The sequence below is a fragment of the Pteronotus mesoamericanus genome, unplaced genomic scaffold, assembly GCF_021234165.1.
Source record: "Pteronotus mesoamericanus isolate MK-2021 breed Mesoamerican mustached bat unplaced genomic scaffold, CSHL_Meso_final scaffold_651, whole genome shotgun sequence".
Lineage (NCBI taxonomy): Eukaryota > Metazoa > Chordata > Mammalia > Chiroptera > Mormoopidae > Pteronotus > Pteronotus mesoamericanus.
In genome coordinates, this window is record NW_026555325.1 from 17602528 (window position 1) to 17627947 (window position 25420).

The 25420-nt window shown below is 35.0% G+C and overlaps 1 protein-coding gene across 3 annotated transcripts in view; it reads left to right on the forward strand.

Annotated features, from left to right (window-relative positions):
* GALNT13 (polypeptide N-acetylgalactosaminyltransferase 13) overlaps positions 1-25420 on the forward strand; it is a 593991-nt gene that overhangs the window by 357276 nt on the left and 211295 nt on the right. The window lies entirely within an intron of this gene.

Here is a 25420-nt window from a genome sequence, read left to right on the forward strand (position 1 = left end):
AGGTTGAGTCAAATGGCTTTGAGCTTGAAATTAAATGTTGCAGACACATTAGCAGAAAGCAGGTTGTAGATATAAATTTATAAACTCTACTCATAAAGTCAGATTTAAATTAATAAGACATATCTAGTAGATACTAGACTAAAATATAAAGAAAAATATTGGGCATGACATGGGAAATGAGATAGGTGAGTGGTTATTGGAAATGAGGAGGACAGGAAGAGGAGAAGTTTGCTTAGCAGTGGATAGAAAGGAGTAAATCCAAAGTAGAAAGTGAGAATTTGGATGTTGGTGTACCAATAGGAGATGGTGGCTGACTTTAAACTTCGGGAGCCCTTTTTCTGACAGAAGGGAGTAGAAAATCATGTTTTTATAATAAGACAGGTCATCTTTAAAAAACAAGATAGATGAGTCCCCAAATATTTATTAGTTTTTATTTTATATTTACCTAAAATTGTTCACATGTTCCAATTTTTCTAATAATATGAGAAGAATTAGAGTAATAGCCATTCTCATGTACCTCTCTTCTTAACATCTGTGCTGTTCCTCAGTATTTTTTCCCTCTTTTCACTGCATAAATTTTTCTATATTATCTCATTCATTTAAATGATTTTTACTCTGACTTGTTCAGATCTCTCTTGAGGTCTACCTGCATACGAGAATATTTCACTGAAATATTTCTTCCTATTTTGTATAAAATATAGCCAATATATTTTGGAATATTTCCTTTTATATTTGAAATATTTCCTTTTCTTCCTGTTTTGTATAAAATATAGCCAATCCTTCATCAAATACTGTCCAGTCTTTGCCCTCCTTCTAATCTTGTCTTGAATTCAGCAATAATTTTCCATCTCCTTAGATTAAACTCTCATCATTTATTACATAGTTTACTAAAACATTCTACCTTGTCATCAAAACATGTAGACCCTGCTGATGGTGCTATAGTTTTTGGCCTCTCATCCTCAATCCCATCTTATTAAAATAAGATTAGTTTAGCTCATAATTAGGGGAATCATCCTTTCTCTATTATCAGTCTATGAGATTGAAGTGGAGTTGCTTCCAACATCCTACCTTGAAGGTTGAGTTTGTGATGGGTGTTCCCTTAAGAGCCCCTGCTACCCCTAGCCACAGTGTTGGATTCAGGAATGGCACATGACTTGACTGAAGATGAACTGTGAGAGCACTTACTCGACTTTAATTTGGTCTGTTTGGGGAAACACCTTATCTTTCAGAAGTATTGCTGATCTGGGTATATTAAAAAAGTCAGAAATTTCTGGGGCTAATGCTGCAGCCATGTGTGGAGAGAGAAGTCAACCTAGAAAAATATCTAACCTACATGGAGAAGATAGTTACAATTTTCAGGAGATTCCCTGGCCCCCATGGAGGGGAGAAGGACCGGTGATTGGATTTAATCACCAATGGTCAATTATATAATCAATTGGGCCTATGTAATAAAGACATCATAAAAACCAAAAGGATTTGGTTGGAGAGCTTCTGGGCTGTGAACACATGGAAATGTAGAGAGGGTGGCACTCTTTGATACCGTGTGGAAGTGCCACGCTCCTTCCCCATGCCTTGCCCTATGCATCTCTTTTATCTGGCCATTTCTAAGTTAAATTCTTTTTTTTTAAAGATTTAATTTATTTACTTTTAAAGAGAGGGGAAGGGAGGGAGAAAGAGAGGAAGAGAAGCGTCAGTGTGTGGTTGCTTCTCGCACACGCCCTCCTGGGACCTGGCCTGCGACCCAAGCATGTGCCCTGACTGGGATTCGAACTGAAACCCTTTGGTTTGGAGGCCAGCACTGAATCCACTGAGCCACACCAGCCAGGGCTCTAAGTTATATTTTTTCACAATAAATCAGTCATCCAATAAGTAAACTGTTTTCTTAAATTTGGTGAGTTGCTCTGAAAATTAATAAAACTTGTGGAGGGGGTTGTGGGAATCTCTGATTTATGGCAAATCACTCAGAAGCACAGGTTAACAACCTGGATTTGCAATTGGCATCTGAAGTGAAGAGTGGGAAGTGTTGTGGGGCTGAGCCCTTAACTTATGTTTCCGACACTAACTCCAGGTGTATAGTGTCAAAACTGAGTTAAATTATAAGACACTCGCTGTGTCCCAGAATTGCTTGATATGTATAAAACTACTGTACATTTAGTTATCAGAAGTGACAAAGTGAAGTAGAACACTGAGAGTAGAGGAGATTGAAGGAATCTTTTTGCTGTACAATTTGATATTCAAGACTAGATCCAGGGTGTGTTATCATTATGAACTGTGGCAACTGAAGGTGTGATTGAAGGGTTTCATTCCTACAGACTTAAAACCTCTTGATATTGCATAATGGAGCATTACAGAGCCATTTTCCATAAATGTTTACATGTCCATCATTTTCTATATATAAAGATTGATTGGCTTTTGAGTATTTTTTTCCAATACAATTTAAGAAGTTAGTGAAATAGAGTAGCCCCTGTCCACATGAGGCTATCAAGCACTTGAAATATGGCTAGACCTAATTGTGGTATGGTATGCTGTATGTGTAAATTAAACTCTGATTTTTGAAACAGTTTGAAAAAACAATGTAAAATACCTCAATAATGTTTATATAATATGTTGAAATTATGATATTTTGTATATACTAGGTTAAACAAAATATTAAAACTAAAATTTGTTAGTGAAGATATATTTGCTTTATAGATCCTATTTCCTCCTTAGGAAGCAATTTTTTATTGTTTTTCTGATTATTGGTATGATAATAAATTATGAATTTGCAATGTAAATGGATTCTATTTAAAAAATAAATTTTTAATTACCTTTCTATTTTTTTAAATTTATTTATTTTTCCAAATACATTTGTCTCTGCCTTCCCCCCACCACTTTCCTCTGACTAATTACCTTTCTATTTATTAAAATGAGACTAAGCTAGGGTTTTCCAAAATACTACAATAGGATTTCACTTTATTTTTATTTTATTTTATTTTTAATTATATTTTATCAATTATGCTATTAGTGTTGTCCCAATTTTTTCCCCATATGCCCCCCCCACCCAGCACCCTACTCCCTCAAGTAATCCCCATACCATTGTTCATATCTGTGAGTCATGTGTATAAGTTCTTTGGCTTCTCCATTTCCTATGCTGTACTTTACATCACTATGGCTATTTTGTGACCAGTAATTTGTATTTATTAATCCCCGTGCCTCTTCACCCATTCCCCTTAAACCCTCTCCCTCCGGCTACCATTAAAATGCTTTCTGTGTTCATGATTCTCTCTGTTCTGATTGCTTAGTTTGTTTTTTAGATTCAGTTGTTAATAAATACATGTTCATTGCCATTTTATTGTTCATAGTTTTGATCTTCTTTTCCTTAAATGAGCCCTTTAACACTTTGTATAATAATGGTTTGGTGATGATGAACTCCTTTAGTTCATTCTTGTCTGGGAAGCTCTTTATCTGCCTTTCAATTCTAAATGGTATATTTTGCTAGGTAGTGGCTATAGGTTCCTACTTTCATGACTTTGAGTATTTCTTGCCAACATCTTCTAGCCTACAAAGTTCCTTTTGAGAAATCAGCTGGAAGTCTTATGGGAACTTCCCTGTAGGTAACTAACTTCCTTTCTCTTGCTGCTTTTAAGTTTCTCTCTTTATCTTTAACCTTTGGCTTCTAATTATGATGTGTCTTGGCATGGGCCTCTGCATCAGGCTTGTTTGGCACTCTCTGTACTTCTAGGACTTGTATGTCTATTTCCTTCCCCAAATTAGAGAAGTTTTCTTTCATTATTTTTTCAAATAGATTTCCAATTTCTTGCTCTTTCTCTTCTGCTTTGGGCATGCCTACAATGTGAATTTTGAACCTCTGGAAGTTGTCCCAGAGGCTGCTTATACGTTCCCATTTTTTGGATTCCTCTTTCTTCTTATTGTTCTGATTGGTTGCTTTCTGCTTCCGTATGTTCCATATCATTGATTTGAATATTGGCTTCATTTACTCTACTGTTGTTTCCCTGTACGTTGTTCTTTAATTAGTGTATCCGTTGTTTCTGACTGGATCTTTTTTATGCTGCTGAGGCCGTCACTGAGTTTCTAGAGCATCCTTATAACGAGTGTTTAGAACTCTGCATCTGATAGATTATCTATTTCCATACCATTTAGCTCTTTTTTCCAGAGTTTTGATCTGTTCTTTCATTGGTGCCATGTTTATTTGTCTCCTCATTTTGGCAGCCTCCCTGTGTTTGTTTCTATGTATTAGGTAGAGCTGCTATAACTCCGTGTCTTGGTAGTGTGGCCTAATGTAGTGGGTGTCCTGTAGGGTCCAGTGACACAGCCCTCCCATCACCCAACCTGGGCACTTGAGGTTTGCCTTCCATGTGGGCTGAGTACACCCTTCTCTTGTAGTATCTTCATTTCTGTTGGCAGGTCAATGGGAAGGATTTGCCCAGGCAGGTCAGCTGCAAGAACTGGCTATGACCACTGACCACCAACCTCCATCCTCTGGGGAGGATCAGCTGTGCAGGGACAGAGTGGTGATGCTCTATCATGGTCTGTAGGTGTCCACTGGGTATGCAAGCTCTGGGGTTTCCTGGGTGGTGCAGGACAAGTTCAGCCATCACCTGGGCCCTGGGCCACCAGCAAAAGCTGCGGTGCAGACTTCAAATGGCTGCTGCTTGTTCTGGGCTTGGAGGTTCCCAGGCAAAGCCAAGCAGTGAACCTAAGCTGGCTGCTGCTAGTGCTGGGTCTGAGTCTACCTAGCAAGAGGTATGGGGGATGAAGAGTTCACTGCAGCTGGCTGTTGCTTGTTTGAGAGGATTTAGGAAGCTGTGGAACATGTCCCTCAGCTCTTTCCCTGGTGCTAGACACTTCAGTTTCTCCCTATATTCCACTAGTGGCTTTCAAGCTGCTACCGTGGTGCTGCAGCTCAGAGATATTAAGTCTGAGTAAGTCAGTGTACAGGTTCTTTAAGAGGAACTGCTTGAGAATCCAGCAGTTTCTTCCTCTGACACAGTCCCTGCTGGTTTGTTCAGCCAAAGCTATGGAAACTTATCTTACTGGCTCTGAAACTCTGGGCTGGGAGCCTGGTATGGGGCTGGTATGGGGGCCTTTTCTCCCAAGATATCCCTTCTGAATTTTTATCTACCACATGTGGGTATGGGCCCAGACAATTCCACATCTCCATTCTCTGTCCCTCCTACCAGTCTGGATGGATGTGGTTTCTTTAATTAGTTAGTTGTGAGACTTTCATTCAACTCGACCTCTGATGGTTCTGAGTGATGGTTGTTCTATAGCTTAGTTGTAATTTTGATGTGGTTGTGTGAGGAGGTGAGCCATGTTTACATGTGTCTCCTTCTTAACTGGAAGCTGCCTCTCTTTTCTTTATTTTAAATTTACAGTAATTTAGTATATGTAAAACTTTCAGAATAACAAATATCCATAGATTTTTAAAATGTATTGATTATACTTATTAAGAAGAAAATACAAAATAATTTGTTCCTTTATCTTTAAAATCCTTATAATGGCAGCTATCTTAAATACCTTCCATTTATTTTTAATTTTTATTAACTTACTTAAAACTTGCTCTGTCTAGGGAGGGAGGGAGGGGGCAAGGGAAAGTGGTGGGGGTAGGCAGAGACAAATGTACTTAAAAAAAAAGGGGGGGTTTATCAAGTAAATTATGGCCCATCTATACTATGGAAATCAACAGAACTCAGCATGCGAGGTGGCTGGGGCTGTTCAATTTAATGTGGCCATTAAATATATATCTACTTATGCTTATGTGTATATGTATGTATACACATAAACTTTTTTAAAGTAAAAAAAAAACTTGCTCTGTCTTCACAAAGGACTTACATTTTATATTATTTTTATTTAATAAAAAATACCCTTATCATTTTCCTTACCTTTTGTGAAATGCTTAAAGAACATGACAAATAACATAAAATTCAAACTTCAGTTTCCAGTGATGAAATTCCCACTATTTAGTACATAACTCACATTTAACTTCTTACTTTTGAAAGATAAAGTTGAGCAAAGTACTATTTCTGGAGGGGATTACATCTGGCTGTACATTCAGAGCCAGTCTAGAGTGTTTGAAGGGAAAACATAAATGTGTAAATTAGTGGGAAAAAAGGTTATCAACATTTTTGAGTTTACATTTTAATTTTATGTATCATATGTTGTATTCTAATTTATTTACCTCTTGATTTCAATGATACTAAAAAGTGTTATACACATGTTCTAGCAGTTGTTTGCCTCATGAATTTTATAGACCTCACTAACTCTGATGATTCCCTTATGTATGCAAAGCTTTAAAAATATCTTTCAAAAAAATTTCTTGCTCAGGAACTAGCACTCCAGTAATATGAGACCTATACAATGTTAAGATTAAAATAATTTTTATTGTTCATGATCCTAAGAGAAATGTATGCTCATGGCTAATAAAAAGTGAAAAGAGACAATAATAGTAAATTAAAACTATTTATAAATATCTAATGTAAAAAATCAAAAAAAAAAGGACCCAAGAAAAAATATTTTTAAGAGATTTTCAAAAGTGTCTGTGGGGCCAGAAGACCAGAATTTGTGTGTACTTAATCATCTCTGGACTTAGTTAACGGTATATGGCAGAGTACAAAATTGCCAGAAAGAGATCCGAGCAAAGCTGTAGGAGCCTAGGAGGTATATCTTGAAAGGAAAGACCAAGAAGATCTACTAAAACAGGGAATATTCAACAAGGACACAACACAAAGCCAGGAGGGCATTTTACATCAGATATGGATATCGGATTTCAGAAAATAAAAAGAATACAAATTTGACAAAAGAGCTGGACACTAAAAGGTCTAATGCATAAAGAGGCCGGTGAACCCGAACAGGGAATGCTCGGACTTTCACCAGTGGAATAATAAGCCTGGGATGCTGACATTCAGCGGGGGTTGTATTTACCTATTTACTTGCGCACTAGGAACAGGTGACACCCTGAGCTTCCTAGTGTCAGCCATAAACAGAAATGGGGCAGTAATCACATTTCTTTCCTCAGTCTTCAGACTTCCCTTTCCCACTGACTCTTTTCTCAGCCTTAAACACTGCTACATTACTTCTATCATGTAAGCAGCCAGGTAAATAAAACTGCAGACAAGAAATATGTCCTCCCTTGACCTAAAATCCTCCTCCGGATGTAGCACTGTTCTTCACTTTTACTTAACTGTCAAATTCCAGAAAAAGTCCTAACTGACTCTCCACCTGCTGACCCCACCCAGTGTAAGCTGCTGCCTATCCCCAAGACTAACCATTGAAATTGCTCTCACTGGGGTCTCGGAGGGCCTCCCTGCTGGGAAATCCAGCAGAGTCTTTTCAGTCTAAGTGCTGCTGACTAAGCCTTCCTTGAAATCATTTAAATTTAACTCATCTAAATTCTCTCAGCAGTCTTTTCAAGGCTCCTCCATGAGTTCATCTTTTACCTGTCACATCTCAAACATCAGTATTCATTCCTAACAGATACTTTTCACCAATAATTACTAATTTTGTGAACAATTGTGTGTTGTCCATTCCCCATTATCTATTTAACATTTGACTAATTTCAGAGTTGCAAAGTCAAACATTTTATCTTTTGATTTTCATATTTTTTTGCCTCTATCAAAGTCAACATTTTGCCTCTCTATTAGTGCTACTTGAAAACCTCGAGTCCTCTCAGACATCTCCATATCTTCCTAGATACGTCAAAATTAACCACCAGGGCTCAAATACCTCTTCAGTGTGTGTCTTTGATTTTGATTTTTAATCTGCTTAGTAAATTATAAAACTTGTTTTATTTTATTTTATTGATTGATTTTAGTGAGACAGAGGGAGGGAGAGATGGAGGGAGGAAGGGAAGGAGAGAGGGAGGGAGGGGAAGTGGGGAGGGGTGGAGAGAGAGAGAGAGAGAGAGAAACATTGGCTCCTTGTATGTGCCATGATCAGGGTTTAATTAATGTTGGTATATTGGGATGATGCTCTAACCAAATGAGCTTTCTGGCCAAAGCCTAAAAGTTATTTTAATAATTATAATAAATATGATGGTAACAATAATAATTAACATTTATTGTGAGCTCACTATGATGCAGGCACTGTGCCAAGTGCTTTATGTGTATCAATTCATTTGATCCTTCCAACACCCTTATGAAATAGGTGTTGTAACTAATTTCACTTTAAAGAGGAAGAAATTTAGGCAAAAATTTTATTGTCACTACCAGATTTCCATCCAAGGTAAATAATTGGCATAATGGTACCAAAACCGGCTTCTTAATCTCCTTACCTTTCTTCTTTACAATCTTATGACTTCACATAAACAACCTAAATCTAAGTCTTTCTACCAATATATTTTTTAGGCAGTGCCATTTGGGGAGCCACATTAATAATCTATTGTACATAACTAACGTAAGTAAGGTTTCTTATTTCAAATTCTCTTACAAATAAGTCACTTCAGTTTCCGGTTACAGTGAAGTCACACCTCATCAGCCCAATCCTCTTCCCAGTCGCGCTGTCTTCAGATGGCCATGGCTGTGGGTGCCCTTTGGGAAATGGAGCTACCCAACTGCCAACCCAGCTTTGTGGTCCCTGGCCCGAATGTGTCACGTTCAGGTCCTGCTCCCTGCTGAGGTAGAAGGATGGCACTTTCCTCCTGGAAATGAGGACTGCCAGCAGAGCTGTGGTTGCTGAAAACCCCATGCTAAAACCTTCAGTCTGTGTGCACACGTGACCCAAGGGGCCCATACACTGAGACAAGGAGATCTTCAGCAAACAGCAAGTTAGTTTCTGATAAGTGAGAAATGAGGAAGGATCTCATGTACATCATACTCAACCTCTAGGGCAAACCTATGTTTGTGGGGCTTGAAACTTAAACTAATTCCATGTCTTCTTTAAGAAAAATAATAAAAGTTGTGATTATAAAATTAAATACAGTGTGCTGAATGGGCCGGTGCATGAGCTTCTTTGTGGTGCATCTGCCTCTACCCACTTCATTAAGTATCAGTCATGTTGACTCAACGGTTCCCCCATGAGTGAATGTTCCCTTATGTTCCAAGTATAAATGTCATCCATCAGCCATAAATGAAAAGTTTGAATGTATAGTTAAAAACAAGACTTGAAGTAATTTGTAGAGATTACAAAGTAGAATAAGAAACCTAAAATGAATATTATGATTAGTGAAAATCTCAGAGCTCAAAAAACTATGGAGGAAGTAGTTACTAGATTATGTACCAAAGAAAAGAACTACCTACTTTCCAGTACTTATATACTCCCAGAAATTCTAAAATCATTTTCTTCTAGATCTCTAGCTCTTAAATTAATTTTTTGTTCATTTCTTTACCCCGATCTTAAAAATACATATGCACATATGCTTATGTGTACATGTGCAAACGCACATATATTTCTGAAGAATCAAATGTTATTTTAACTTAAATGACATTAACATTATGACCATGTGTTAGAAGTTCTTAAAATGTTGATCTCATAAAAATTCTACACTTGAATATCTTATTATGAATTCTACTATTTTGATGTCAATGACCACAATAAAGCAAGTTCTAGTATTAGTAGTTAGGAGTGAGTCATTCTCATCACTATGTTCAAAACCAGTATCTTTTTAAATTAAGATTCTTAGGAGAAAAACTCTTTGACTTAGTACTTCACCTAACTGAACTGTTTTGTTTTGCAGGTAGGTACTTCTTTTGACTATTGGCTTGAGTTTGATTTTGTTCCCTAAAATTGGAATCATAATGTGCCATTTGAGATCTGAGAAAAGAGTGACCTTTAGAATATAATAATTTGACAATCGCAACTGCAGTAATTTCTCCTTGGAGAATGAAAAGCAATTCTATTTGTGATTTTCAGTAACAGATTCCAATGATAACTCATTTCTTCCTACAACATGTAGAAAAAGGACTTAGATTTCAGACACTAACTCTATTCATTACTTTTGAAACCTTTCTTCTGACATGCAATATTCTTTTTTAGAGCACAAAGATCGACATTCAAATGAAGTTTGTTCTTGTCCTGGCTAAAAACATCTCTTGTATTTCTTAATATAGAAAGTCATTTGTCATACTTTTTATTAGTGTTTGAAGGGGAGCACACAGTGGTCTTTCCTCTTTTCTAAGAGGCGCACATTACTGTAGTTCTCCAAAAGATATTCTCCCCAATGTTTCTCCACAATAGTTTCATTTCCTCCATAATTGTCTCAATTCTAGTTTTGTTTGTTATATTGAGAAACATTGAAAATAATATGTGTGGCTGCCCTTTTCTAGCATTTCAGGAAACCCACCATTTTAATTTTTTTTTTTTTACTATTTGTTCTCTACATACTTTTATTCTAATGTAGCCTGCTTCATTTATAAAGTTTATAGGCTTATTCCACTCTCCCTAGAGAAGAAAACATTGGATATTTTGTCTACAAAACCTTAGTGAAATCAAATATTTAACCTAGACACAATTTAAATCCCTAAAGGAATGCTATCATAAATTCTACAATGAACTATATAAATTATTGGTCAATGAGAAAGGCTTTTGAAATATTTTACAGCTTTTCTTTATTGTACTATGTTGTCTCAGTGAAACTGTATATTGAACAGCCAACAGGATGAAAGATAAAGAAGTTTTAATAATAAGAAAAATAGATAAGGGTAGACTATATGAAAATGAAAAAAGTATATTATATTAATCTCTAAAATGTTGTTTGATAAACCATGCATAACCTAGCCTGTCCTTTTTATTTTTTATTTCTTGCTTTGTGCCTCATAAGAGATAAAATGTGTAAAGCACTTGTATTTTATGGGAAATATCCCCTAGTAGTTCCTGGCCATACTGAAGAGGCAAGGTCACTGTTTAGGGAGTTTCATGAGCTAGATCCTGGTCACAGCAAAGCTACGAAATATTCGTGAGACTTCTGTCAGGTTATTTTCTCTATCTGTGATGCAATTTCCCCATCCATAAAACTAAAGGTATTAAATGGTCTGTGAGGCACCTTTCTTGTCTGTGATTCTGTGAATGCTATTATAAGTACAAAGTAAAACCAGGGAATGGAAACTATACACTCACACATTAAACACTCACACATTATTTCTCTCATGGTGACAAAAAGCCTGGTTTCTTAAGGGTCTTGATTTTATAGTATGTCCCAGACCCGATATCAATCATTTCCTTCTCCTCTTCACCAACTTCCACCTCTTCTTCTGACATCACAGCACTGAATGTCTCTGGATATAATTCTGCAGAAGGGAAATTCGGTTAACTATCCAGAGAGTAAATTACAATGCTGGTACCAGGGGTCTAAGCCATTTGGAAACTAATGAAACAGGGGTTGCAAATGACAAAATAGATGCTAAATCTACCCATGGTGGTTCTCTTTCAGGAAGAGAGGTTCAGAAAGAGTTGATGCACATATGTTGTTCCCAAGCACAGGCTGCTTCAGCAAGTGTTACATGTATGGAGTAGGTTGGATTAGCAAGGGAGCATTATGAAGTGGTAGAAACTGTGGGCATGAACTGGAGAGAGAGAGAGACAAACAATTCTTGTCTTTGTAAATTTCACTTTATTACAATAGGATTTATAGACAAAGCGCATGTTGTTTGAATACATCATAAAGAAGTCTGAATTAAGATATTTTTCCAGGTATAGTCCGGAGCTTACAGGTTAACAGAGAAATACCTGGTTTAAGTATGGATTTCTATTTTTTAAATCAAAAATTGTAGTCTTTGGTTAATTTATTTGAAGATAATATCTAGAATTTCTTTAGCATATAAGACTTATGAAAGTATCCACCTTTAAGTGGTCTTAAATTTTAAATATGATTTAAAAGAGAAACCCATTATACTGATATTCAAATTATTTGTCTCTTTAAAATACAGATCTGAAATTTTTAATAAAGAAATTAAGTAAACACATACTATGTTTTAGACAGCTCAACACAGTAGATATCAGCAAAATGCAAAGACTGTTGGGCAGATACCAAATATACTTGGCAGTAATTATAGTCAGTATTTCTTTTTGCCGTGTAATTATAGATGGATACCAGGTCTTCTTGCTGGAATACATTACTTCATATTTAATAAATCATTTGGAAATTTTCTTATAGGTAAAAGTATTTATTACTCAGGATTCTCATTCCTCAATAGTAATGACTGCTCTTACCTACCATTATATAGAAATTAAGAATAGATGCATTTGACATTTTGATATTGCAGGCAGTCACTAAAGCATGATATATTATGTTACTTTTAGTAATAACTGTTGAGACCCAGGGTGTTCATGACAGGAAAGGGGGAGTTGTATATATAGATAGCACTGATTTCAGTTATTCTAAATTCAGAAAATGCTCCAGAATGAAGTTGTCCTGTATATTCTTTTAGGTAATCAGAGAAGTTTACTCTGTATTTTTAAAATTGTGTGTGTAAAGAGAGAAAGAGAATGAAATGTCATACAAAAGAGCACATGCTATATGATACTATAGCAAAGTAGTTGTATGGTTAAAAAGAGCAGGTAAGTGGTGATTTCTGTAGCTGTGATGTTTTGTATCCTGATAGGAGTTTAGGCTATACAGGTGTTGGCACTTATCAAAGTGTAGGGAATGTGCACTTAAGATTTGTGCATTTCATTGTATTTAAGTTTTACATTAAAAGAGAAAAACTAATTTATAATCAAACTATAAATTAGTTTGTTGATAAGCAAGGTGCAAAATATAGGAGGACTGCACTGATACTTTCAAATGCATTACAATTTAATTACATTAAAAGAGAAAAACTAATTTATAATCAAACTATAAATTAGTTTGTTGATAAGCAGGGTGCAAAATATAGGAGGAATGCACTGATACTTTCAAATGCATTAAAATGAGATGGCTGGAGGACATCACACAAGGCAGAAACCTTCCAGGCTCTCTAGGAAAGCAAAGACAAGAGCTACAAGAGAAACTAGTCTGACCAAACATTAAAATATAGCTCTATAATTAAAACAGTGTGATAGTGGAACATGGTTAAAACGAAAAGTCTAGAGATAACTATAGGAATAAGTGGAAGTTTAATACATGATAAAAGTAACATCTCAAGTCACTGTTCTAGTTCTAGTAAGTGAATCTGGGACAACTGATTAGTCATTTGGAAAAAGATATAATTGGACCCACACCTCGCTTCATACAAAAGAGTAAGTACCATATCAATCAGAAATCTACATTTTAGAAAAAGAAAGCTGACTATAACCTGGATGAAGGGAAAAGGTCTCTACTTATAATGCACAAGCAATAAAAGAAAATATAGATACATTTGAATATATGTTATGATAACAACCATTAATGTGACAAAACAAACTAAAGTGAAAGACAAATATCAAACTGATAGAAACTATTGACAAACTTATCATGAATAAAAGGCTAATATCATCATAATGTAAAAATGTCTGTGAAATTAAGGGATAAATACAAAAACCAAAGAAACCAAAATCCTCCAGTATAAAAATTGGCAAAAACTTGGACCTGACATTACACACACACACACACACACACACACACTCACACACTTATAATGTTGACATTTAAATGTATTAAACATTAAAAATATTTGAATTTGTTCTTCATTATAAAAATTCTAGTTAAAATTACTTTGAGATAGCTTATTGAGACTGGTAACAATTTCAAAGCCTGATAACACATTCTGTTTGCAAGTCTCTAGGAAAGCAAACTCTCAAACATTAATGATTGGAAGGGAAATTGGTACAACCTTCATAGTGCAAAATTTATCAACATCTAATACAATCACATATGCATTTACTTTGAATTAGCAATATTACTCCTAGAAATGTACCAAAAATACACCTCCAAATACATGAAAAAATATATACTATATGCATATTAAAGTCAAAAATCACCAATGGTTGATATGACTAGTGGGTGAAATTTTGATAAAAAACTAGAAAAATTTACAAAATCTCAAGTTATCTCCTCACAAGCTACTTATATATTACAATGGGAAATATACTCTACTTTGGGGAAACCTAGGAAACACCTCCCTCCTCAAATGATCAGCATTAATATTACTAATGGCCAAGTCAACATCGTGTATTTTGCTGTAATGCACTAAGAATGACACAACATCACTTCAGGTGTATTCCTGCCAAAATTTGGTTTCCTGAATCTAATGATGTAAAAATATTGGACAAATCTCCCTTCACCCAAAATGATGTGCCTGTTCTTGCCATTGACAACAAGGGCGGTACTCAGTAGAAACTAATGTGGAGAAAATATTTTTTATTAATAAACTGAGTATGGAGAAAAGAAGAGGAATTTATGATTCATACAGCCTTAACTATTACTTAATTCAGCAGCAATTTAACCTTACAATAATTCTGATATTTTTAAACTTTTATTTTAGTAAGTAATGTAACTTGTTTTCTATGCTTTAATTTCTTCACTTCTTTTACACATGACACTTTAAATTTAACTTTGTTGTTATGAAAGAATTTACAATATTTTTGTACATATATATAATATGATATTTAAGTTTTATATGACAGGAATATACTATAATTACTGCCCATAATATTCAATTTCAGAATATTGAGTATAATTCATATATATAAGTGGAAAAATACAGTTATAGATGGATATATAGACACAGTGTTTTGTAGCAAACAAAAGAAGAAATAAATGAAAACATTGTCTATGCCAAAGTGAAGAAAATGAATTTTCATAAAGCCCACATACTTTACTCCATACAGACTCTCCACATTGACCCCATTCTGTTAAAGTACACTGGCCTGCCTGATATTTTTTATCTCACTATCAATTCTAGTCACAATTCTTAATGTAAAGAGGAAGCTATGCCTCTGGAAATGGAACTAATCATCTTTATAGCCAGGATAATTAACAGATTTCTAGGCTTCGGGCATCCCTGTAGGGTTGTCCAGTGTGTGCAGCACAAAAATGTCCATCCAGCTGAAGGATTGCACTCTGCTGATGATGCTCTCTGTGCACTTTGATAAGTGGCTATTTATCACTGGAAGAAAAAGGGCGCTTTTCTGGACACAGAGGTCTAATTTGCTTTTAAGTTTGTGGTGACAGGGCTCTATTGTCCAGAAAGGGTATATTTTTCTAATCACACAAAGGTCAGATTGACTGATGGTGGTCCTGGTTCTAGTTCAATATGCCCATTTTATACCTTGCCTGATCCTGTGTGTCTCTGTTAGCACTTGGATCCTGTGATCTAGTTCCCATGTTATACCCTGATTGATGGATTGATTTCTGTGCTTGTGTATCAATACCTTTATCTAGTAAAAGCAGAAGCCTGATTTCTTCATGGGTGATTCCTTTTCTTTCTCTGAGCTTACAGGTACTATGGTGTTCTATTTCCGAATTCATCACCTGTATTTGGCCCCTGTTCTCTTATACTGGGTCCCACAAAAATCATCAATTTTTAACATATATTTGTTTTTTCTTGTTTAGGCACCACACATGGCAATGCTTTTGCTCCTTGCCAACACTAGGCTGTACTTGACATTGGCTTTTACTCTGAAACATCATCTAAAACAATTCATTCTGGAAACAGAGTTCTGCTTGACCAACTGAGCTTTCTTTTATTATGTATAACTCCATCTTCCCTCAAAATGCATGCTTCCTAACCAACATATTTTTAGTATGTACGGTAGTCCCTGTTATCCATAATATATATTTTCCAAGACCCCCAGTGGATGCCTGAAATCACAGATAGTACCATACATACTATGTTTTTTCCCCCTATACATACTTACAAAAAAGAAGCACTTTATGGCTTCTAGTTGACCTAACCAAATTGCTAGCATCACTATTCTTGTGCTTTGGGGCCATTATTAAGCAAAATAAGAGTTACTTAAATGCACGCACTGCAGTGCTGCCACAGTCAAGTTGATAACTGAGAGGGCCACTGCTAAGTGACTAATGGGCAGGGAGCGTATACAGCATGGATAAGCTGGACAGAGGGATGATTCACGTCCAGGGCGGAAACGAGCTGGGTGGCGAGAGATTTCATCACACTACTCAAGTGTGCAATTTAAAATTTATGAATTGTTTATTTCTGAAATTGTACATGTAATATTTTCAGAGAGCAGTTGACCATGGGTAACTGAAAATACACAAAGCAAAATCATGAATAAGGGGGCAACGGTAAATAAATATTTTATATTCAAAAAATTATATAACTAAAAAGTCTCATTAGAATACTAAGAGCAAAGGAATTGTTTCAGATCTTTTCTTGAAAAACAGTATACTAGAGAATTTCTTACACACTTCAAAATGACTCCATTCTTTCAATATGTTGAAATATCTAACAATTTATATGAGAAGGAAAAGGAAATAAAGATATAAAACATACCAGAGTTATAAGAACATTTGAATAGCCCTGGGAAAAATTTGGTTTCATAGAGGAGGTCGATTTGAGCCCTGTCTTAAACAATGTGTGTGTTATCCTGGGAAGAAAGCATTCCAAATACAAGAAATTCAGAGGTGGAGATAAATGTGTGAGAGAGAGCTTTGTTTCCTGAAGGAACTCTGAGATGTTCGGTAAAATGAGATGAACAGTAAAATGCCATAGTGAGGGGAGAAGATAACACGACCGGTGCTGAGCCCTGTCAGAAGGAGCCTTTGGATTTATTTTAGTGAAGAGCCAGCACAAACATTTGAATAAAGGAGTGGCCCTTTGGATCTTCATTTAGGTGTCCAATGGGGAGGATATGCTTTAGGGATTAAGAATGTTCTGCAAATGTACCATATTGACCCCACGCAATAACTTACAGAAGTGATGGTCTGTGAAGAGGATACAGTAGACAGGAATGCTAAGAAAAGTATTGAGGGAGGAATCATCAGGATTTGGTAACTCACGATGTTTAAATCACCATCATAATGTTAGCTTCAAGGTTTTGGGCTTTGAACCTGGGTGAAAAATGGCTTCATTATCTCAGAAAGGTAAAAACTTGAGGCTTAGAATGGTCTACTGACTTGGCTCAGCACATCAATGAAGGCAGAAACAAAGCCTGGTCCAGATTGCAGGACTACTGATATAAAGTTCTATGTTATTTTTCTCTAACAAATCTAAGAATTTAGACATACAAATGGCAGTAATGAGTAATTTTGTTGCAAAGTCACTCTCACTACAATTATCGCATTCAGTAAACACATTTATTTTAGACAACTCATTGTTAAGTGCTTTCAGTAGCATGAAAGAGTTATTATATTCAGGGGTCACAGAAAAGGAACAACCTCATAAACTCATGTTCCAAAACATCAAAGGTTACAACACTTACTTGAATGGTACTCCTTTTCTTTTAGCTGCAGAGTTAAATTATTTAGTTCTTTTCTAAAATTCAGGGGAGTGCTTCACAATAGAAAGAATATAAAATATGCTTTTGCAATATTCAGTTCTATGTCTTTAAAAAAGGCTGTTGGTTAACTGTTGACATCATGGAAATAACTCCAATGGGACTATATGATGGACATTTATTTGGTAGAAATTACATCTATGATGTTTTAGTTTTTAATATAAACCAGATGTTAGTTGAGTGTATCCAGTCTGTTAAAGTCAAGATGAGGTCAGTTTAAATCCGCAAAGAATTATCTGGGGATGTCCAGAGCTTTCCCTAGGATTTATTCAACTGACCCAGTGGACTTATGATTTTGTAATTGCTTTTGTGACTGTTTTCTCCATTTCTCACAGAACAATCCACATACTAAACCTGGCTTCTTTCTAAAATTAGAGACAAAGTCTGTAACCACTAATGCAGTACATCTACAAGTAGTGCAGATTTAATGAACAATAGGAGAGGGGGTGGGGTTGCATCACAACACTGTAGTCAGACATGAACTTTAGACATAACTCATCTTGACAATTTCCTCCAGCTATCACAACACTGAGGAAAGGCCATTGGCTGCTTCAGCCTCTCAGCAGTGTATGTGCTCATCACCTCTCCCTAGGCCTATTTTACTCCTTTCTTTAGTGTTTCTCACCTCCTGGCCCCATCCTACTGTAGCAAACCAAAGACACCCCTCATCTCATTCAAAGCTACTAAGCTTTTTTTTTGTTTCCTGGGAATGCAGTCTTCTGGCTCCTGCCAAGTCCCCATAACAAAGGTAGTTTCCTCCTTAAGTGGCAAAGAACCTTACCCTACCAGGTACAACAACAGCCTTTGAAACCTAGTTCCATCATGTAGAAGCAAATTACTTAAATAATTTGAATAGCAAGGTATTTGCTTATCAAATTGGAGTAATAATATAACTAGTTCATAAGGCATAGTATAAGGATTATCAAGTGCTTACTCCACAGAAGACCAGCAGAATAACCACTACCTTGATATAGTTCTAATAGTCTCAGAAAGAGGAAGTTCCTTATAGGTGGGTATTTATAGAGGTTGGGGGTCTGGGTTTAAATGGTTATGACTGGTGTTTCAATACAGGAGTCTTAACTGGGATTGGTCAAGTATGTGATGGGATAACTTAGGATTGGTGGACATAATGAGCAGAGGATCTTGAGGTCCACTGATAAGCAAACAGTTTGTCTAGTTAAGATACATATTGTTCTAAGAAAGATATTTCCTTACGTGAGCAACCTGTTCTTAGAAGAGACTTGTTTCAGAAATTTATTTATTGTTTGAATGAATTTATTTTCTGGGATTTTTTTTAAAGCATCCATTGAAGCTATTTATAAATGTATAGCCTTATCCTAGTGCTGATAGTTAACTTTTGTAGTTTCAGGAGGTTTCACTTCTCAGGGTCAAATGAGATGACCTACATAAAATATATAGTACAGTGCAATGCTACATAATTAAGAGTCCAAAAATATTCGCCACTTAGTACTAGCTTTCATATTAAGATGCTCCTTAAACCAGGGCTTGACTTCCGGAGGAGATGGCCTGACTCTGGCTGGGGAAGGCACGGTCTGATAATAGCCCACGGTGAGCAAGTAGTGGTGGTCCGTCCGAGTTTTGGCTAGATGAGGGAGCACAAGTTGGTAGAAAGCTCATGGATATTCAAGAGCAGGCAAGAATCAGATATCACAGCAGGCAGGCAGAGCATGACCCTCTGAGTTTGTCCCGTAGAAAATAATAAGCAGAGATTAAGGTAAGTCAGGAGGAAGACTTAATAGCAGGCAGCCACAGCCAGCGAGAGAAATCTTCGACTGGAGCAATAAATGATTTAGAAGGACTAAAGGGGAAAGAGGAGAGTGTTTTATTCCACATTGCTATACTGGATAAACAAGTAAAGAAGCTCTCAAGCCAAGATGGCCCAGACACCAGATCTATTATTGAAACTGCACTGGAAGTGAGGAATACAGTGGACGTTTGGCCACAGGACTTAAGGATGAAAGATAAATTATTAGAACATGGCAATGTTCGGAATCCTATCAGAAGCAAGGCTGACCCAAATAACATATAGGCCTTTTCTATAATATTGTGTGAAGTGTTTTATAAGAATAGCATAATAAATTACATGTATGTGATTCATTTATACCTTCATTTGTCTTCCTCAAAAGTTATGTAAGACAGATCAGACAACAGTGTTACTCCAATTTAGGTGATGACAAAACTGAACCTTAAAAGGAGTTTTCTCACCAGGTCCTAAATGGCAAAGTGGGAGGCAGACAGAGGTTTTCCAGGCAGAGAGCTTGCTCCAATATTTCCAAGTAGGAATGATGTTACTTAGGTTTGAGGGGAATATGTTGTAATAGGATAGCCTGTAGCTCCATTTTCTTATATTTTTTCCCCTTTCCAGTCCCTAACTCATTTATTTGCCCTGGTTCTAGAAGACTAAATAACAAAACCAACTGAAGACATGACAAAAATGTGGAAAATGTGGTCTTTCTACACCTGTAGTTCAGATAATTAAAAACAAACAAAACAAAACAAAACAAAACCAGAGTTACAATTGGGAAGTTGACCTGATAATTCACACAATAGCATGACCAACTGTGAAGTTTATATTCCTCAACCCCTTATTAAATATTTTGTGACATACAGAATGCTACATTCTGGACAGGCAAAGGTAAATAGGATGAATCTTTCTTCTTCTTTTAGAGTCCTTTAGTCTATTGGGTTAGCTAGACGAATTATGAAAGAGCATAATAAAGTTAAAAAGACTGAGGTATATATGAGGTGTAGGACCAAGGAAGGAGGCAGAATAGTTCTTTATGGGATTACGGAAGGGCAGAGAAAGAAATTACCTGGCTTCCAGTTTCTCTTACCTCCAGCTTGTCAGTCTCTCTCTGAGGTCCTTATGGCATGTTTCAAACATGAGCCAACCTTCAAGGTAGCCTTGAAGGCACATCAGTAACCAATAACTCTCCCACCCTGCCCATCTGAATATTTGAAAGAAAACAGAAGGAGCAAGGAGTGGCTCTAATAGCAAACGTGCCAAAACTGAGTACAGTCTACTTGGATTTTAAAATAAAGGTGTTTGAGGAAGATGGATGAAAATCTAATGTAAAAAAATTTTGAATTATTGAAGTAATTGTGACTTATAGGAATTTACTTTTGAAAGGTTTCATAAAATGTGAGTAGAAATCAATATATAGAAACCCATACAAAATTATGTGCTTCATTTTATTGAGGCCCCACGCTGTTTAATGATTATGAAAGAGCTACTGTCCTGTTGCCCAAGTATTCTTTGCACAGATGCATTGGAAAATGATGAAATTTTTCTCTGTGAATATCAATGTTAATGATTTGGAAACATAGAAACCACACATAATTCTGCAATGTTTAATGCAATTCCCATAGCTTTTAAAAATAAGAAGGCTATAGAAGACTTGTATTGTTAGTCTTTATTTTAAATTACTGTTATTATTCTTCTTTGACTGAGGCGGTAAAAAGTAACCACTGACTCACTGAACAACAGTCCAACAAGTCATGCAAACTACAGTGTTGACAGCCCTTGTTTGTAGTCCTCAATGGATTGTGTCTAAACCACGGTGCAATTATGGATCCTTTGTGATTTCACATTTTCATCTTATACGCAATTTTTCTTTCTTTGATATGGCATGTTCTATTCAGTAGCTTATCTGAATATATCAATATCATTCTGAGAAGGATAAAATCAAATTGTAATAGCCTGTGTTCACATAATGTATGCATACCCAAGGGGAAGGATGGTAAGTAGATACACTTTCTCACTGTATTTCCATGTTTTGGACATTGGAAACATGATCCTACTTCCATATTTTCTCCCAAGTAGTATGGGTGGATTTATTTCTCATTTATTTATAAACCAACAGCTGATAAAGAGAAGACTGGACTGACATTAATGTACATCTATATGACAAAAGAGATTGTAAATGAAGTGGAGAAGACTCTTCAAATCCAGGGCTTACAATTACAGGAAATAGTGCCGTAAACATAAAAAGAAACGTTATATTAACTTTATGAATTGTATTTTAAAATGTTAATGTAAGCAAAAAGGTTTTATTTATATACTTATATACTTAAGTATATATAAATAAATATTTATATTTATATAATATTTATAAATATATTTATGTTATATAATATTTATGTTATATACTTATATATAAATAAATATATATACACACATATTAAAAATCAGTGTTTCTGTTGAATAACTTTCAGCAACAGTTCTCAACTTTGGCTGTACATTGAAATCAGAATCTCTGTTGCTGAAATCCACACATCAATTCTTTTTTTTCCAAGCTCATGTGATGATTCCAATGTACAGCCAAGATTGAGTCACAAATACATTATTACAGAATTAAAAGGAAATAAACTTTTACTTTAAGTATTATAGATTTAGAATATCATAATATAAGTATGAAATATTGCTATGATAATATTTACGATTTTATTAGAATACCAGATTTCAGGAACTTCATTGTACTAGAAAGAATCAAATACTGCTTTCAAATTGATGGAAATTGCTATTGTAGTCTGCCACTTTTACTCATAAAGTTAATTACTTATATATTGTGCTGCCACAATAATGTCAATTTTACCAATTTCATTTAGATATTTACATAAGAGAAAATTAATGTCTTCCTAAGACAGATTGCTAAAACAATATTTGGTCTGTACATACATAATTTTGTGAAAGTTGATTTTCTATGCTTAATTTTAATGACAAAATCCTTGAGGAAAGTTATTTCTCTATTTGATTAAAGTTATACATTTGAACCTAAAATTAAGGCATATTTTTGAGTAATTTAATTTTTTTCTAATTTTCAGATACCAGTAATATTTACAATGTTTCATATAGCATATATAATAGGGAAAAACATTACTGTTAACTGAGATTATTATTTAATAAATTACTTTATTATTATCATTTTATTACTTTATTATGCCGAGCATTGAACTAGCTATGTGATTTGAACTTTGTATTTGGTGAAATCAATATTTGAATTAGCCAGCTTTGAAGGTCCTTTTCAATTCCAGCATTTGGCGATTCTGAGCTTTACTTTTTAGACCAAGTAATGTCTACGACACATTTAAGATTATCTACTTTATTCTTACTATGTAAAATATATAGAAGTCGAAGTGGACAGTATTGAAATTATTCTTGTAATATTACAAAGAAAACATTGTTTGCCATCTGTCAGGGAGAAGAGAATGTTAGAAAAGTCCAATCTATTTAAGTACCTCCACCTCCGTGAGATAGATTTCTTTTGTTTGTTTATTTATAATTATGTCTGGAAAATCAGAGAGTTACAAATTCTTCCAGCTTAGAAAATAAAAGTATTTTTTTAAAAACTTAAACATGCCCTGGCTGGTGTGGCTCAGTGGATTGAGTGCCAACCTGAGAATCAAAGGGTCACCAGTTCAATTACCAGTCAGAGCACAGGCCTTGGCTGCAGGCCAGGCTCCCAGTAGGGACACTCAGGAGGCAACCACACATTGACGTTTCCCTCCCTCTCTTTCTCCCTCCCTTCCCCTCTCTAAAAATAAATAAATAGAATCTTTTAAATATAAATAAATAAAACAAATCCTAAACAACACTTTAAGTACTTTTTCTTGACTAAACCAAACATTTATTGTATTTACCTGTTGTAAGAAATTCACTTTTTATATTTTACATGTCTGAAGTCAGGGTAAGTTTTATAGTTAATGGTTAGTTACACTCATTGTCAACCAGCTGGCAGTTGTTACGTAGGCAATATTTTTTAAGTGTGTATGAATGTGGTCATGGCTATTTATATAGCCATGCTTCAACTAAGTTACGTGTGCTGATTATACTACATGTATAGAATTTGTGAACCAACATTTCCTCTAAGAGATTACAATAAGATTGTAAGATTTTTTTTAATGGTACCTACAATCATATTTCATCTTACCATAGGTGAAACAAACAGCTTTGATGAAATACAGGCAATAATACAAGTTCAGTGTATCACAAAGCTATCAGAAACAATAAATATCCTAACTTGCTGATGCATATATTATTGCACTTGAGGTAACTAGATAAACTGACATAGAAAATGATTGATTTTATAGCTTGAGATTTTTCTATAACTGATTTTATTATTATGCAAAGTTTTCTTTGCTAAATAACTTTTCACATAGGAAAAGAAGGAAGAATTAATAAAAAATATTAGCCACATTTTACTTTTATGCTACATTCAATAGTGACAGAGCGTAGATATTTTCTAAGCAAACATAATAGCTGCATTAATAGTAAATTGGGTCAATATAACTTTGTCACATATTATAAATACAAAATTAACATTTGTGAGTAGATTTTTTAAACTACAAAAGTAGTGCATGATAGAAATAATTTAAGAAGGTAGATCTAAGTGTCTGCTTTTATTTTGATATTTTAAATGATTTATCTAAATGAATACCTCATTCATATATTTTTTTGCTGGCATTTAGTATAACACAGAAATCTGATTTAAAATTCATCACTTTATTCCAAATAATACTGGGTAGCTTTTATATACTGTAATCCTTGGGTAAAACTAGTTGTTGACTGTTAGACTGCTTTCAGCCTGTTTTTCCACTTTTACTTCTTTATTGGTAATGATGATGATGATGATTATCCTTGCCACATATTTTTCTTAACATGCTGAAAGTGATGAGGAGTTTTGATGAGGCTGAAGAATTGAGAGTTGAGAAAAATCATGGAGAGAAGTTTCCTGACTTACCAGGCTGGTTTTCTAAGTTCATATAGTGCTGAGCTGTGTAGAGTTATAGGTCAAATGATGATGAAGCACATAGAAACCACTTGAATATTGCCAGCAGAATCGGAAGAGATGACTATGAATCAAAATACCTTTCCTTCCTACATTTTTCTTTTCCTATATACACAGTATATATCGCAGATTCTTATTAAATGTTTTTCAAATAAATATATGCTGAAGAAAAGTTGTAGTTCAGGTATATGTACATTCTTACTTGATTATATTGCAAAAAACTTCACTAAGCAGGTAAAATTTATACTACTTTAAAAGATGATTAAAATCTCAATAGGCACATAATCAGTATTGGTTTTATTATATGTCTTTATCTTCTCACATGTTATTGGATTTTCTCATTCACCCATGAATGAGACTAATTATAACAATGCTTGTTTTGTGTCATGTGTTGGGTCATTCATAAGTGGCAAGGAATATTGGGTTCATTTTGTTTTATGGAATAATTTTAATTCTCTAGTTCGTTAGAATATTTTACATGAAAAAAGCAACCTAACATGAATAAACTTTAATTCTAGCTATGGATACCCAGTGACCTTTTTTTTTAATATTTTATAATCATGATGATTTAAAATTACATGACAAAAATGTCTGAATATTGAAAAGTCAACAGGGCTAAGGACCACCTGCATGTTAAACTTCAGATGAGTACCAGAACAGTATGCATATTATTTATCCAAAGGTACATTTTTGGATTTATTGCTTGAAAAGTAAAATCTGGGCTGCTTTGGATTTATGAGCAAAGTTAAATTTTTTTCTCAGGAAATCAAGTTCTAATAGTAATGACAATTATGGTTTATCCCCTTAAAAATCAGTGTGATCCAAGGACCAGTGCCATTTGAGTTACCTGGGTGTCTTTTTAGCAGTGCAGTCTCAGACTATAACCCAGACCCGTGGAATCAGAATCTGCATTTTAAAAAATCCCTAGGTAATACATATGTCCATTAAAGTTTGAGGAATGCTGGATGGCCTACCTATTCCCTTTCCTGATCTGCAGTTTGATTATATAGAACTAATTGAGACTCTGCAACACACATCCTGGCTCTTAAACTTTTCCTTCAAAGTAGACATGGTTTATAGCATTCTCAAAGAGAATGAAAAGCATGCATGGCTAGATTTTAGAATAGAAAATAAAAATCTTTATTTTACAGGTTTCAAAATTCTGTGGATGCATGTCTTTTTATGTTGATTTTTTTTGAGTTATATAATAATTCTTTTCTAAAAAAAATTAAAATTATATCCATTAAATGAATTATTCTATT